The sequence below is a fragment of the Heterocephalus glaber genome, unplaced genomic scaffold (assembly GCF_053883595.1).
Source record: "Heterocephalus glaber isolate CG9 unplaced genomic scaffold, H.glaber_assembly_v1.0 deba00001481, whole genome shotgun sequence".
Classification (NCBI taxonomy): domain Eukaryota; kingdom Metazoa; phylum Chordata; class Mammalia; order Rodentia; family Bathyergidae; genus Heterocephalus; species Heterocephalus glaber.
In genome coordinates this window covers 6,111,729-6,127,242 of record NW_028258317.1, presented here as the reverse complement: position 1 = coordinate 6,127,242, position 15,514 = coordinate 6,111,729, and the positions used below count along the sequence as shown (strand labels likewise).

The 15,514-nt window shown below is 36.0% G+C and overlaps 1 protein-coding gene across 1 annotated transcript in view; it reads left to right on the top strand.

The window, feature by feature from the left end:
• Nucleotides 1-15,514, top strand: part of Slc44a1 (solute carrier family 44 member 1) — a 487,317-nt gene that overhangs the window by 442,970 nt on the left and 28,833 nt on the right. The window lies entirely within an intron of this gene.

Sequence of the window (15,514 nt, the reverse complement as noted above, 5' to 3'; positions counted from 1 at the left end):
CCTATTGTAAATGGTAGTGGTATCCAGAGTGTCATTATGTTTTATGCCATCAGATAGTAAGGGTTTTGATGCATAACTTAGACTTTCTAGGTTCCTGCCTCAAAAATAAGCTCTGTTACAATATGATAGAAAGGGAAAAGGTTAAATTCCAGTGTAAATCCAAGAGACCTGTCTACAATGAGACGCTTAAAGTACAATAATAACAAAACATTAGCAATTTAGCAATGGCACGGAGATTGTATAATCCTTGCATGGATGAGCAGCGCTCAAAACAGGTTGTTCTTTTAAACCATTTAATGTAATGGTTAATGTTCAGGATTAAAGTTTTTATTCTATCCTACAGGATAATTAAGTCCTAAGTCACTGTAATTTAAGTAGCTTAAACTGTATGGTCCCCAAATATTTTCTATAATGGAAGCACTTATTGAATCTCTTTAAAAGTTATGCTAGAAATAAGTTTCTCCATTATAAAAATGCTCTCTTACTCCTGTTTTCCTTTTTTTCAGGGAAAGGCATTAACCTGCTGATTATAAAATCTTCCCAATACCACTGGCCTTGGTATTTACCAAGAGCTCTCTTTCCTTTCTTCCCAAAGGAGTTTCAGTATTTCTCCTCGGTAGGCTGGGGTAAGAGGACTGGTAAGGAGGCTGACCCTTTATTCTGGTCCTGATCTGCTTAAAACAGAGTAATACTTTTTCCTCCCTCTTCTTCAAAACAGAAATTGCATGCACCAAATATTTGCAAGGGTACACAGTGCTTCTGAGGCTTTAAACATTTTCACCATGCACAATCACTAGCTACTAAAGGCTATTTCAAAACATCCCCCAACATACAAAGGAATATTGTGAGATCATTTGCAAAACCAGAGCTGTCTGCTATGATGACTTGAACATTTTATTTTATTTTTTTAAATTTTTACTATTGGTCAGTATTCTTTCATTTGAATTGGAGTTTCCAATAGCCTTAACATAGCCTCTGAGAAGTTTCCTTCAAAAAAGTCTTTAAACTTCCACCTTTCAAAATGTAAATTCTCTACTGCTTTTCTACTGCTGCTATGGGGAAAAAAAATCCTTGGAGTCTCAAGGCTTATCAGTTCACCTGACACAGTTAATTTCTGTATTTTCATACACTGCATCTGACAGAAGTGCTTACGTAGAGTTAAGATATGGTCTGTGAATATATATTGGAGAATTGTGGGTTCATCAGTAAATGCATAAAGTAGAGACTTGTGTATTCTACATTCATAGCATAGAATGCCTTTTGCTTTAAATGCATATTTATATAGCATTGTGTACTAAGGAATGCGTGTTAGTCCTTTTGAAAAGTAGGCACTGTTCATATACAGTGGCTGCTTTTGGAATTTAACTCACCTCTATTTAATAGCACATAGCCCACATTTTGAAAAGGCAGGACCCTTGAATGTCCCAAGAGAAAATCTAAAGCTTAAAACAAAAACTAAACATGTTGTATATACTTATAAATTTAAAATAACAATTTTCAAATTTCATAAATTTGAGCCAAATTATATTTCATGTTTTAAGAGCCCAATTTTAATCCAAGATTTAAATCTTTGAAAATCTTTCTTATAGAAATCTTAAATGCAGTTTTTAAACTTGTGGATTTCTGTGGAAAACCTTTTTTTCTATAGAAATATTACAGTGCCCTTTCTTTTTCCTCATCTTGATTTTTCTGTGTGTGAAACTAAATGATTCAGCTTTAATTTTGCATGAACAATCACCACCTTTGTGAATTACATATACAGGATTTAAGTTTGATGTGTTCTACAGGAATTCATTAATAAATTTGTTCAGATGATATGAAATTGTTAAGGACCCAGATATTACGCTATTCTTAAGTTTTGATACTTAGCTTTACAACTGAAATGACCAGGGAGCTCAGAATAAGAAAGCTTTTATTCATGGTCTAGTCAAGATCTGGTTGAACATGATAACATTAATTTAAAAATATTCCAGAAATTTTTCAATTTTATTTGCTAATATCTGAATTAAATATGTGATATTTAAAAGCAGATTCATCTGAGGGATCGTAAGTCCCTTTGAACTTATAAAAGCTGTGGACTTTCTCCAAAATGCACATAGCACATCTGTGAACACTTCAAATGTTCATAGAAATGATTAGGTCCTCCTTAATATTCTTTTGAGATGAAATTTAGCACCTTTGGCCTGGAATCATTTTTATAATTTAAAGATTTTTGCATAATTTAGTACTACGTTTGGGAATAGAAACTACAGTAAACAGAATAAATAACCAGATGGTCAATGTTGAATCTTCACAACGGTAAAAGTTCTTACCTTGGAGGAATGAGGAGGTATGATGTTTACCAAATTATTAGCAATGTACACATGAAAAAAATCCAAGAAATGGAGAATCCTTGTAATTATCCATCAACCAAGACACATGATTATTTTTATTGTAGCTCAGATAATAATATGTTGCGTAGTGCTCTCAGTGTTTCACCTGCCAGCATGACCAAAAACAAATGAAGATGATAACTTGGCAAACATAGTACATACACTTGACCAAAAACAACGGAAAATTGCTGGAGCAGGTACTTACAACAGAAATTTGAAAGGTGTTTTTTGTCCCCACATAAATCAGGGAGATGTTTTGTGTTTTGAGGTTTTCCACCCTCTAACACAGCCTTGGACCACTGTGCCAATGGAACCACATCTCCATTCCCCATGTTCACCCATCTCCCTTCTTTAGGGAAGCACATGAAGTGCTTCACATCTGCAACTTACTCTTAGGTAATGGTGCTGCATCTGCATGGCAGCTCTCTGGGAAAGTTCTCTGGGTTCTTGAAAAAGCAGACAGAAACCCTAAAGAAACTTGAAATTATTTAAGGCTTTATTCCAGTAGATCACAGCTTATATAGTCAGACACCAAACCACTACCTACATTTTTAGGCTGATGAAAGCATTGGAAATTTTTCAACTGCCTGGTTAAGAAAAGAGAAAATTTGGCTCCCTACCCCTACACCCACCCACTCCTAAAAAACCTCTAATAATCCTTCCATAGAAATAAACAGTCCACTGCTGGAAATTTCCATATCAGGCAGCAAAGGACCAAAGTCCAGTCTAAATTTGACAGTTCCTTGAGGGTCTTACCATAGAAATGACTTAAAGAGAATATTCCAATCTTTGTTTACAAATCCTGTCTATCCATCCTTCTAGCTAGAAATACCTAAGTTGTTTGAGGAATATGTGTTGATCCACTCCATGTGAGTCAAAGTAAGCATTAAAAAGACTTGGGGAATGAAGGGAAGATAGAACAAGTCCCATGGACCATTCTGCCTGCCAGTAGAAATGTGGTTTTACATACAATGTGTTAGAAATGCTTCACATAAGGATGTGACAATAACAGAACAGCTTTGGAGACTGATTTGAGACAGGGACTGTTGAATAAAATTTTCCCCATCACTTGGGTTCCAGTAGTCTGGGCTCAGAACTTCATTTTGGCTTCTTTTGTTTTTACTAGTTCTGATTTTTCAGAGATGATCACATAGGGAAAGTTATCTTTTTCCTACTATGTTGCTCTAGTGTTACTAGAGTCTATTGTGTTATTTCCTGATTTCTGCCCATCCCTATAAGGGTGCTGGGAATGCCATAATGAAAAAGAAGTTTCAATTTTGCTATCTCAGAATGTAGTATTCATGACCACTAAATATAGTTCTAAAAGATCTCAAACCTAATAGAGTAAATTCAAGTGGATTGTTAGCTCATTTGATAATAGGGAAAAATGCTTTAGAACTAAAAAACAAAGAGGAAAACCGTGAAGTGAAGGACATGTAGCAAAATGACACAGGGCTGAGAAAACAACCAAAGACAAAAGCCTATTTTCTGAAGACCAAAGGCCCAACTTTTATCTACTGACTGGCACAGCCTTTCTGAACTTGATTTGAGGCTGTAACTCCTAGAATAAGGCACTCGGATCTTAAAGACCAGTCAGTGTAATAAGGATCTGCTGTTGATCTCTCAGGCGCTGAGTTTTCACATCCAGTGTCCAGCCCTGCCTGTTGTACAGGGTGATATGAACAGAAAATGGCACATCAGTGTGTCTCAATTTCTCACTATATAACTCAGCATGAGAAGTACATTGTGGTACCACATATTTGATGTCTTTTTTTTTTTTTTACATTAGCATCCTATTTCAGACTGTCAGATTTTTGTGTCATGTCCTGTCTTTGTCCACCACAAACTGGAGGATCACAATTAAGCCTTCCGTGAATTCCATAATTTGGAATCATTTACTTTAGCATTATTTGGGGTTTTTCTTCTTATTACAGTGTCACTACACTGTACGCATATGGGGAAACAAACATGTAGGTGCTTGAACATGCCCCGCAGATACAGTTGTAGCCCTGGTATTTGTGACTGTCATTACTGACACAGTACAGACTTTACAGATGGAGCATTATGCTCTCAGAGGACTTTAAAAATATGTATATTAAGCAATTAACTTTCTGGAGTTATCAAATCTTGCTGGGAAATTAACTTCCAAGAGCTCTGAATTGGATGGCATTCCATCTGGCTTCAGAGTACAATGAGCTTATATGAAATGGAGCTTTGAAATGTTTTCTTGTACAGAAATATGGACTAGAAAAAAAAAGTGCTGATCTAATGCGAAGTTTTCTCTGTGTACTGACTCAGTTGCCAGAATTATAATGAAAACTGTATTTTAGTCTAACAAATGTATAGAATTTTTTATGTAATAAATAAAATTTTATAGGAAAGAATGTCATTGTCTACTGTGTCATAACGCTTACCCATGCCCATCGTGATGATTGATAGAAAGTGATCATTGTTGCAAGTTAGATCAGTGTGCTGCAAGGGTACCTGAGAATTCCCCAGCTATTTTCTGCTATTTCTCAGCCTATTCCAAGGTTTGTGGAGTATGAAATGTAAGTGTAGTAAAACTAGTTTTTGGAGTACAGAGTTCATCTACTTCCTAGCCAGGCTTCATAGTGTCCTAGTAGCCATGTATGCTAAGGTCATGAATGAATCCTATCATCAGGCAGAGTAGAAAAGCCTCTTTAGATAAGCTTTACCATGGGAGATGCTCAGGATGCTGATACAGGGCCCTGCACATGAACTGAGGCCTCAGTCTGTACTGAGTTAATGGGTATGTGTGACTGTGGTGTGCTGTCATTTAGGCAGGAACTCTTCCATGTTACAGTTTGGGAAAGTCAAGCTTGTTTAAAATGAATCACTGAAGTGCTCAGGGATCTTCCTAAGAGGAAGGCCTGTTGATATCTCTCTCTCTCTCTCTCTCTCTCTCTCTCTCTCTCTGTCTCTCTTCCTCCCTCTGCCTCCCCTCATTTTGGATTTTTCCTGAGAGGCTGATGGATAGATTGCCCTTCATTAGCTAATGTGAGTAATATCCAGACAATACCCCTGGTTATTTATACCATTCTTCCAGAAGAAGTTTTTATAGAATGTTTAAAAGGACTCTTCAGACCTCAGGAGTGTTTGCGATGCTGAAGATACAGCCTGGACTGTTTATTCTGTGGGGGGAGGGGAGTTCTAATAAAAATTTCATTATTTCTCTTGTATAGTACATCTCGTGATTAAAAGGCCTATGAAAAACCTCATATTTCCTGAAAGGTACCCAGAAGTTTTTCTGCTTAGCTGTGAAAAGAACACTCTGTATTTAATCTCAAATTTGAAAAAATAAAAATGCAGAACGTTCTGTCAAGAGACACAATACAGTCATGTCACTTAGCAACAATAATGTGTTCTGAGAAAGTGTCATTAGAGCATATCATACATCCTTGTGCAAACATTATAGAGTGTATTTATACACACAAACTAAAGTGACGGTAACATTAGTAGGTGATAATCTTTTGGGACCACCTTTGTATATTTGGTCCATTGTTATGAGATAGAGGTCCATGACTATATTAGTGTATCCCAGCTTTATATATAACTAATGATTAAAATTTGAGCTGCTCCAAGTAACTGTAAGCACTTACAGATGTTGAATAGTTCAGAAAGAAGCCAATGTCACATCGAGCTCTTTGGCTACTATCTTTGATCAGATGCTATGGAGATAAGTCATGGGATGATACCTCTCCATTAATTTTTAGTTGTGGCAAGTAATAGTGAAAGGGAGAAATGCTTTGTGCCTTTGATTTGACACTATGCCTCATTTATTGTCCAAATTTTAAGAAAAATAACTTTAGAAGGTATACCTAAGTTAAATTTAGGTTTCTAGAAAAAAATAGAACTAGATATTAGACTACTTCATGGATTTACCAAAAATGTCAAAAGAAATAAGGTTCTCTAGTTATTAGTTAGAAACTCCCTGGCCAGTCTGTCATACTAGAAAAGTAAAGGTGAGAAGGATTTGCCTTCAAGGCAAGCAAGCTTTCAGCCAACCTGGCATTGCACTCTGTGATCTCACACTAGGAGATGGGATGTTAGGGATTTGTGGTTGGTCTACTCCCTCCAACTTTCATAAAAGATTCTTACAGCTTACAATGAAATAAAATAATTTAACAAAAAAATTTTTTAAAAAGGCAAATGAGAATTGAGAAAAGGAGATGACCTATATAAGAAGTCCTAGGTTGGGCATATGACTAAACTCCAAGTTTGTTTGTTTGTGTGTTTGTTTTTGTCCTGGCAAAGAGGAATTCAAGGAGGATAAATAGATTTAAATGTTAAACAAAAGGAAGCCCAAATAGTTAAACAGGAGAGACTGGGTAGACAGTAACGATGTAAAAAACAGTGAATTGTAACAGCATTCATAATAGAGTCAGTGAAAAGAGCAGGGGGTAAAGTAATATTTGTAGCACAATCTTATGTAAAACAAATATTCTATACATCCTATAGGTAGAGTAGATGTTCTCTTCATCAGTTCTGTAGACACCGGTAATTGATGTACTAAATGAAAATTTTGGTTAAGGAAAGAATCATTAAAATTTTTCTTTTTAAAGCTATAAAATATAAGTGTTCATTGGCCAGTTTGTTTTTTTGTTTTTTGTGTTTTTTTGGTACTGGAATCGAACTCAGGACCTTGCACTTGTGAGGCAGGTGCCGGAACCACTAAGCTAAATCCCCGGCCTGGCCAGTTTTGACATAGGTATATTGGTTCTTGTTTATGACTTCTCTGAAGTTGTCTTCTGTGTATTTTGTGTTAACACCAATAATGGAATATATGAAATATTTATTCTTAAATGGGTCAGAAATTTGGAGATGCTTATGAAGTCCATTGACTGTGGACTTTGAGGTTTTTATAATCTCTTACCAATGTTTATATTTCTCAGACACATAACCCAAGTGTAATATTTTTAGAATTTCACCTCTATTGAATTTTTTTGAGGCATTCAATTTTTCAAACCATTAGTTTTATAGAGACAATTTTTTTCATATTCATTGTTTTTATTGGTTATTGTTTAATTATATTTAAATTATTATATTATTAGAGTAACCACACCTGGCAAACCTGTTGGAATAAACACATCTGACTCTTGCCAATCGCAACCCATGGATGGTAAGAACAGAATACATTGGTCCCCTAAGGATAAGCCTCTCTCCAGGAACATTCACCATACTATAGACATCAACTAGTCCATTGCACAGACAGAGAATGTCAGTTAATGTGCCAAGATAATTAAATGGAAGTTGCTATGAAAGCTACCCTATTTGCATCAAAATGATAATATGGTTATCTCTGTGTTACTTTAGTTGAGCTTTTCTTTGCTTATCTGTTTGTTTAAAATATTCCTCTATAGTTTTAATATGAGAAATTAAATTATATTACAAACAAATAGCCAAGTATGATAAAATGACAGTAACTAAACCAGTGTGATAATAGACCAGTGCAGCAGATGACAGAGCTCCTCAAATACTGTTATTGATAAGAATTTTTAAAAAGCTAAACATAGATCTTGAATAAAGAGAATTTTTAATAAAATTTTAGAACAATTGGTTTTCAGTTTGAAAAAATATGTAAGTCAAATCCAAATTGATTAAAGATTTTTAAAAGTAGACCAAGGAAAGGTCAAGAGAAAGCGTGGAGAAGAAAGAGTGGATAAGTTTAGAATTAGAAAAAAAATCATAGAAATAATAGAGTAATGGAAGTTGGCAAGTTCCACATCTCACTTTTGTGGAAAATGTGATGAGTGAGGCCCATTTCAGATCCTATTTCCTTAAACATGTCCACCTCAATGTGCCGATTGTAGTTACTTCAGCAAACATTTTCTGAGGCCTCCTCTGGCCATGCAATTATGTTCTGGGAGTTCAGTGGTAAATACTCCCTCAGACTTAGAGAGAGAGAGAGCGCGCGCAGTGAGGGTTATGACAAGTAGAGGTGCTTTGAAAGAGAGAAAGCTGTTCAGGTGATCAAGAGAAACTAAGCTCTGTCTTGAGGATGAGCAGGAGTTAGATAATGAAGGAGTGGGGAGGCTCTACAGAGAACAGGAACAGAACAAAATGGACAGCCATAGCAATATGAGGAAACACAGTCCTTCAGGATGCCCAGAGCAAAGAATATGTGATGTGCAGCGAGAGGTTACCCTGGAGAGGATGCAGGAATCTTGCCTGCATGTGTTCATCCTAAACTGTGAACCATGGAAAGCCCATGACAGGTTTTAGGCAGAGAAGTAATCCAGCTGTATAGCCTGAACTAGAGGGGGAAACACAAGGTGGGAAACAGGAAAGAAGCCTGGACGGAGGTCTAAAAGGAAGACTGGGCAAAGGGAGGGTTCTGGTGGGAAACCCAACAGGCCTGGTGACTAAATTTAGGGAAGGGGGAGATAAGCCAGGAAAACCTACGCTCAGGATTGTGTATGCCACCTGTGGGGTTATGCCAGATGGGAGAATTCATCCAGGCTCTGATTTTCTAGTTGAATATTGGAAGTGATTACCTTTTCTACTCAGTGTTATCTATAGGAGATGGAAGAATTGGAAGTCCTCAAAATATATCTCCTACCAGTAAAAATTTTTTCCACTCCCCGATAAATAAAATCTGCCTAATTTTTGATTTTCAGTTGAGAGTTTGTAGTCAACAGTGGCCTTAGGCAGCTACAGACAAATTTGTCTCAGTGGTTCCATCTCTGCATTTCTGTGTTGGCACCTTAACCATCTGTTTGCTTCTATGCCGTCAAGAAAATAACATTTAATAGGCATATATAAAAATTATTAGAATAAAAATACACAGAGACATAGGAAGAAACAAATATCCCAGCCTTCATAACTAATATGGTCATAGACCTCTAAGGCATTAAAATCTTTGAGCTTCCCAGCAACATGTAAAGAAAGGAAAAAAAAGATTTATAGAATTTTATTCACTGGTGGAAGAAGATATATGCATTTATCAGTTTACTGTGAAAACAAAAAAATAGTCTGCTTTTTTTTTTGGCACCGGGGATCGAACTCGGGACCTTACGCTTGTGAGGCAGGCAGGCGCTGGAATCACTGAGCTAAATCCCCAGCCCAATAGTCTGCTTTTGAATGGGGATTTGGAGGTGCTGAGCTGGAAGAGTTCTAACATATAACTTTCTGAAGCTTTAGCTGAATTTGTTACCTCACACTTTATGAAGCTCTATTAGGAGTTCATAACTAAATGTTCATAAATCAGAAAGGTAGTCTGTTTATTCCAAAGACATTTACCGAGTCCTTTATAGCTAAGTATACAGAAATGAGAAACCCAGTTTCTTCCCTCCAAAAATTCATAGATTGTTTAGGAAGACAAAGATGTAAGCACATGATTGTAATATAGTGTACCTGGTACTCTAACAGAGCTAACTCAGGAATAGCAGACAGGCATGGCTGTAGTTGGGAAGCATAGGGAAATGGAAATATGTAAATAAGCCTTTGAGGAAAGCGAGGTAGACAGTGTTCCAATTGGAAGCAGCAGCATACGTGAAGAAATGGTATTTCTGTGAGTCTGCACTGAAGAGTGGGTGTTGGGACATAAAACTAGGTAAGTCACAAAAGATTAGATCTCAGGAGTCTTGTGAGCCATACCAAGGGACTTGATATGCTGAAGAAAATGGGGCTCCATTGAAGGATTCTAAACAAAGAAGTGCTTGATGATATTTGCATTTGGGGAAGAGTTACTCTTAACAGCAGTAGGGAGAATAATATGAAGTGAGTTGCTTCTGGATCAGGAAAACCACAGAGCAAACTATTGTAACATTCCAGATGAGCAAGGATAAAGTCTCCAGGTAGGATACCAGCAACAGAATGGAGAGAAGGGGGTATATTTAAGAGCTAATGAAGTAGAACCATCAGTACTGGATGATTGATTGCTGTAAGGGACCAAGTTAAAGATGGGAATCAAGTGTGAATCTCCAGGTTCTGGTTGGCATACAACATTACATTGGAAGGTAATGTACTTTTCACTGAGAAAGAACCATGTTAAGTTGAAAGCCCTATCAAATCAGCTTTTGCCAAATTCTGGACTCTAATAAGAACTAAGAGACTGCTGAATGAAGAAATTTCTATAAGAGCACGTTGAGGCATTTTACCTGCCTGTGTACCATTCATACTCACTAGCTTGACAGCAGCTGTGAAGATGACAGCACGACCCATGTTCCTGATGCAGCTTGCTGGTGCCACAGTAACCAGTATGAACCTCGTTCAAAAAAACTTTGGTTGTTTGTTTTGATCTGTGGCCACCTGAAGGATCAGCTTAGTAGTTTGTTTTTCTTTTGCCTTCCTCAGAACCTTCTTAAAGCTGAAGCAATCTCTCCAGTGATGTCTGTCAAAAAAAAAAAAAAAAAAAATTAAAGACATGATCCTGGCACCAAAAAAAAAAAAAAATTTTAAAGGCAAACATACTTAACCTGAAGCAACCTGCAATGGCAAGAAGCAGACAGATGGAAAAGCCTAAGAAGAAAAATTTGGGAGCCACATACATAGGGAAATGAGCTTTGAAAAGCTTCTGCATATACCAGGAAATTCAGAACACCACATGAACATCCAAGGCAAGATACAAGGAGGGAAAAAACCTGAGAAAACCAGAAATATTCACTTCTGGCTCACCATTAGGATCCAAGCAGGAAGTGAAGATTAAAGCAGAAGTATGCCTTGCTAAGCATCCAGGAATGCCCACACACAGTGAATCCGCAGTGACTAGAAGATGATTATTTTTGCCCCACATGTTTAAAGAACTGTGTCAGAGCATCAGCTGAGCAGAGACTTCATTGACCAAGCACATCAATCTTTAGGCAGAATGTAATCTTTATTAAAAACATAGTTTAGAAAAGTCACTCAACAACTACAACCTACAAGTAACAACAAGAAACCATGGGGAGTCTGATTTCATAGTTGTCACATTATAATCAAAATGCCCACTTTTCATAAAAAATATAACAAACACAAAAAGTGTAGCCTATTAATAGGAAAAATTATTGAACCTACCTTAAAGAAGCCCAGATATTGGACTTACTAGACAGAAACTTTAAACTCACTTAAATATGATCAAAGGGTTAAAGAAAATCAAACAAAAACCAATAATAATAAAGAATATTAATAAAGGGAGAGAAATCATAAAAGGGGCCAAATTAAAAGTCAAATTAAAAAGTTAACTAAATAGAGGAATCATAATGAGATCAACAAGAGATGTGAGCAAGCAGAAAAAAATTTAGGCTATATCAACTGAGATTCAATTTGAAGAGTAGAAAAAGAAAAAAATGAAGAAAAATTAACAGCCTAAGAGACTTGCAGAACACCGTCACACATGCCAACATATCTAAGGGGAGACTGAAAAATATGATGAATATTTAAATGTTTAAAAACCTGTTACAGTAAAAGATATATGATAAGAACAATGGTGTGTGTATTCAAAGTGAGGGAATATTTTGAGGTAGATTAATGGTAATGTGTCTTTTACTATAATAATTTTTTAAAAACCTTTCACCATATTTTTAATCACATCTTGTACATAGTGGAAGAGAGAATGGGAAAGAAGGAAGGAAGGAAGGAAAAGGAGGCAGAAAATATTTGAAGAAATAAGGGGAGAAATATCTCAACTTTGATGAAAAACAACTGCACATCCAAGAAGTTCAACAAACTCCATGTAGGATATACTCAAAGAGATCCACACCAAGATAGATTCCAAATTGAACTGATTCCAAATCCAACAAAGACTGAAGAAAAAAGTATATTAAATGCAGCAACCGAGGAGCAGCTCATTACATACAAGTGATTCTTAATAAAATTATTCCCTGATCTCTTAGCAGAAACCATGGAAGACAGTGACATGACATGTTTGTAGTGTTGAAAGAAAAAAAAGTCTATCAAGAATTCTTCATCAAAATTATTCTTCAGAACTAAAGGAAAAATCAAGATGTTCTCAAATAAAAGCTAAGAGACTTTGGAGGCTGAGGCAGAAGAATCACAAGTTTGAGGCCAATCTGGGCTACATGGCAGGACATTGTTTGAAAATTTTTTTTAAAAGGTGAAACTGCTGGGCATGGTGACACATGCCTGTAATCCCAGCACTTGGGAGGCTGAGGCAGGAAGATTGCCTCGATTTCTAGACCAGCCTGGGCTACATAGTTAAAGAGCAGCCTGAACTACACAGTGAGACCCTGTCTCAAAAAAAAAGTGAAAATTTGTTGCTAGTAGACCTGCCCTTCTTCAAAAAACGGTAAAGATCATCCTTCAGGAAGAAATGAAAAAACACTAGACCTATATTCTGTAACTTTAGGCACACTGGAAAATAAAGATCCTTCTAAGGTAACTACAGGTAAATATAGAAGCTAGTATTACTATAATTCTGTCACATTCTTTTTTGTCCATATGGTTTAAAAGGCAAATGTGTAAAACAGTAATTATAAATCTATCTGAATGGGTACACAGTGTATAAAGATGTAATATATGTTCTTCCTAAGCTGGTATTCAACAAGAAGTTTGGTTCAAGCACCAGGACTATGAAGCCCAAAAATGGGTAGCTGAATGAGTTCAAGTTCAGCATTTTTCAGGCACTTTTGGAGCTGCAGATGAACTTGGACAGGGAGTTGAACATCATAGCAGCCAAAGAAATTAAGTTGTTGTTGGTGGGAAAGCTATCATACTGTTAGAGATCCTCTACCAAAATCTTATCAAAATCCAAGTCTAAATAGTATGTGAATTGAAGAAAAAGTCAAGTGGGAAGCATGTGATTTGTATTCCTCAGAGAATTTTGCCTGCACCAACTCAAAAATGCTGTATAAAAAAAATAAGCAAAAGTGTTCTAGGAGCCACCCTTCAAAATTCATGCACAGTGCAATCTTTAATAACTTGATCATTCCAAGTTAGACTATGGGCAAAAGAATCCACATGAAATTGGATGCCAGCAGGCTTCATAAGGCTTATGTGGGTCAAATGGAACCTTTAGTTTTAGTTTTCTGAGTTATCTCCATAATGATTTTCACAGTGGTAGCACCAGTCTTCCACCAACAGTGGAGAAGGGTTCCTTTATCCCCACAGCCCCACCAGCATTTGTTATTCGTTGATTTCTTGATTACAGTCATTCTTTCTGAAGTGAGATGGAATCTCAGAGTTGTTTTAATTTTCATCTCTTGAATGACCAGTGATGCTGAACATTTTTTTCATATATTTATTCCCTTCTTAGTATCTTCCTGAAAGAATTAAAAGCATCATACCACAGCGATATATGTACACCCATGTTTATAGCAGTTTGTAATAGCTAAATATTGGAAACAGCCCAAATGCCCATCAACCAACAAATGGATAAAGAAGATGAGGGGTTTTTATAGAGTGGAGTACTACTCAGCCATAAAGATGAATGGGCTTGAGACATTTATAGCTAAATGGATGGACCTTGAGACCATGTTCTTAAGTGAAATAAATTGGGCACACATGTTTAAATACCACATTTTTCTCTCATGTGAGAAACTGAAAGTGGAAATAAGGACTAAAATGTATAATGCATATTGGGAAATGAGAAGAAAGTGTTCAAATGAGAAGGGAAATGAGGGGGGAGGGGGAAAGGAAGGAGGAGACAAGAAAAAAAGTGAAAATAGAAGGAAAAAGTGGGAACAAAGCTTTTTATAGGGAGCAGAGGGGGGTCAAAAGGAGGAGGGAGTGGGAAAAAAAGAGGCAGGATATATCACGTACAGGTGCAAATTCCTTAAGATGAGTGTTATCGTTATGTATATCTGAAATGTACCAATAAATGTTTTGTTAAAAAAAAAATAAGGCTTATTTGAGCAAAGCACAGCAGAATTAATGTGGAACACAACTTTTGAGACTTTCTGGTATCTGTCAGTAGCTCACAGGCAAATATATTAATTTGGATTCCCTTAATTTCAGTTGTCAACAAGAATGACTATCATTTATAGTAAGGGAGAAGAGTAGGAATATATGATAATAATAACAAAGGAGGAGGATGGAGCTGCATAAAAACATTTTTATGTTATTGAAGCTAAATTGATATTAACTCAAACTAGATTGTTATTAATTTCTGATTTGTAACCACCAGACTAGCATTGAGAAAATAATTTAAAAACATATTTGGAAAAAGAAATGAGACTAGAATCAGAATAGTACAGTAGAAAAAGAATGGATTAAATAAAACAAGGCAGGATTGAGGAGTTAGGGAACAAAAAAGATATGACATATAGAAAGCAAATAGCAAAATGGCAGAAGCAAGTTCTCATTAGTCAGTAATTGCTTTACATGTAAATGACTAAACTTTCCACTTAAAAAGAAGAATTAGCAAAACGTGCTTTAAAAAATCCAACTATAGTGTTTTCAAGAGACTTAGACTAAACCCAAAGACATGAATAGGTTGAAAGTGAAAGGTTAGAAAAAGATATTTCATGCAAATAATAATCAAAAGGGAGCTGGAGTGGCTATACAAATATCAGACAAAATAGTTGTTAAAACAAAAATTGTTATTTTTTTTAATGATAAATGTTCTATCAGTAATATGCAATGGGTGAACAGAATATGGTGATTAGTTACACTTTTATTTTTTAATTTATTACAGTAAAAGACACATTGCCATTAATTCCCCTCAAATACTCTTCTTTGCATTAAATACACTTATCCCTTTCTTCTTACCACTTTCTGAAGCAGTTCTGAAAGTCCTCTCTCATGAATGTCTTCACAAAATGTGATTAAAAAAATACAATGAATGCTGCTGCCCAGTGTTGTCCAACAGAAATAGAAGATTCAAAATATTAAATCAGAAATGAAAGTGGGAACATTACTACTGACCTCACAGAAATATTTTTTTAAGTTTATAAAAGAAGGCTATGAAAAATTGTACCTCAGCAAATTGCTTAATCTAAATGGAACAGACAAATTCTGAGTGCACACAGACTACCAAAACTGACTCAAGAAATTGAAATTCTAAACAGACTTATGACAAAGAGATCAAATTAGTAATCAGAAAATTTCCAATAAGAAAAACCCAGAACCAGATGAACTGAGTGATGAATTCTACCAGATGTTTAAGGTAGAATTAATGCCAATATCTTTCAGAACTCTTCCCAAAACAATAGAAGTGGAAGGAATACTTCCTCAGTCATTTTATG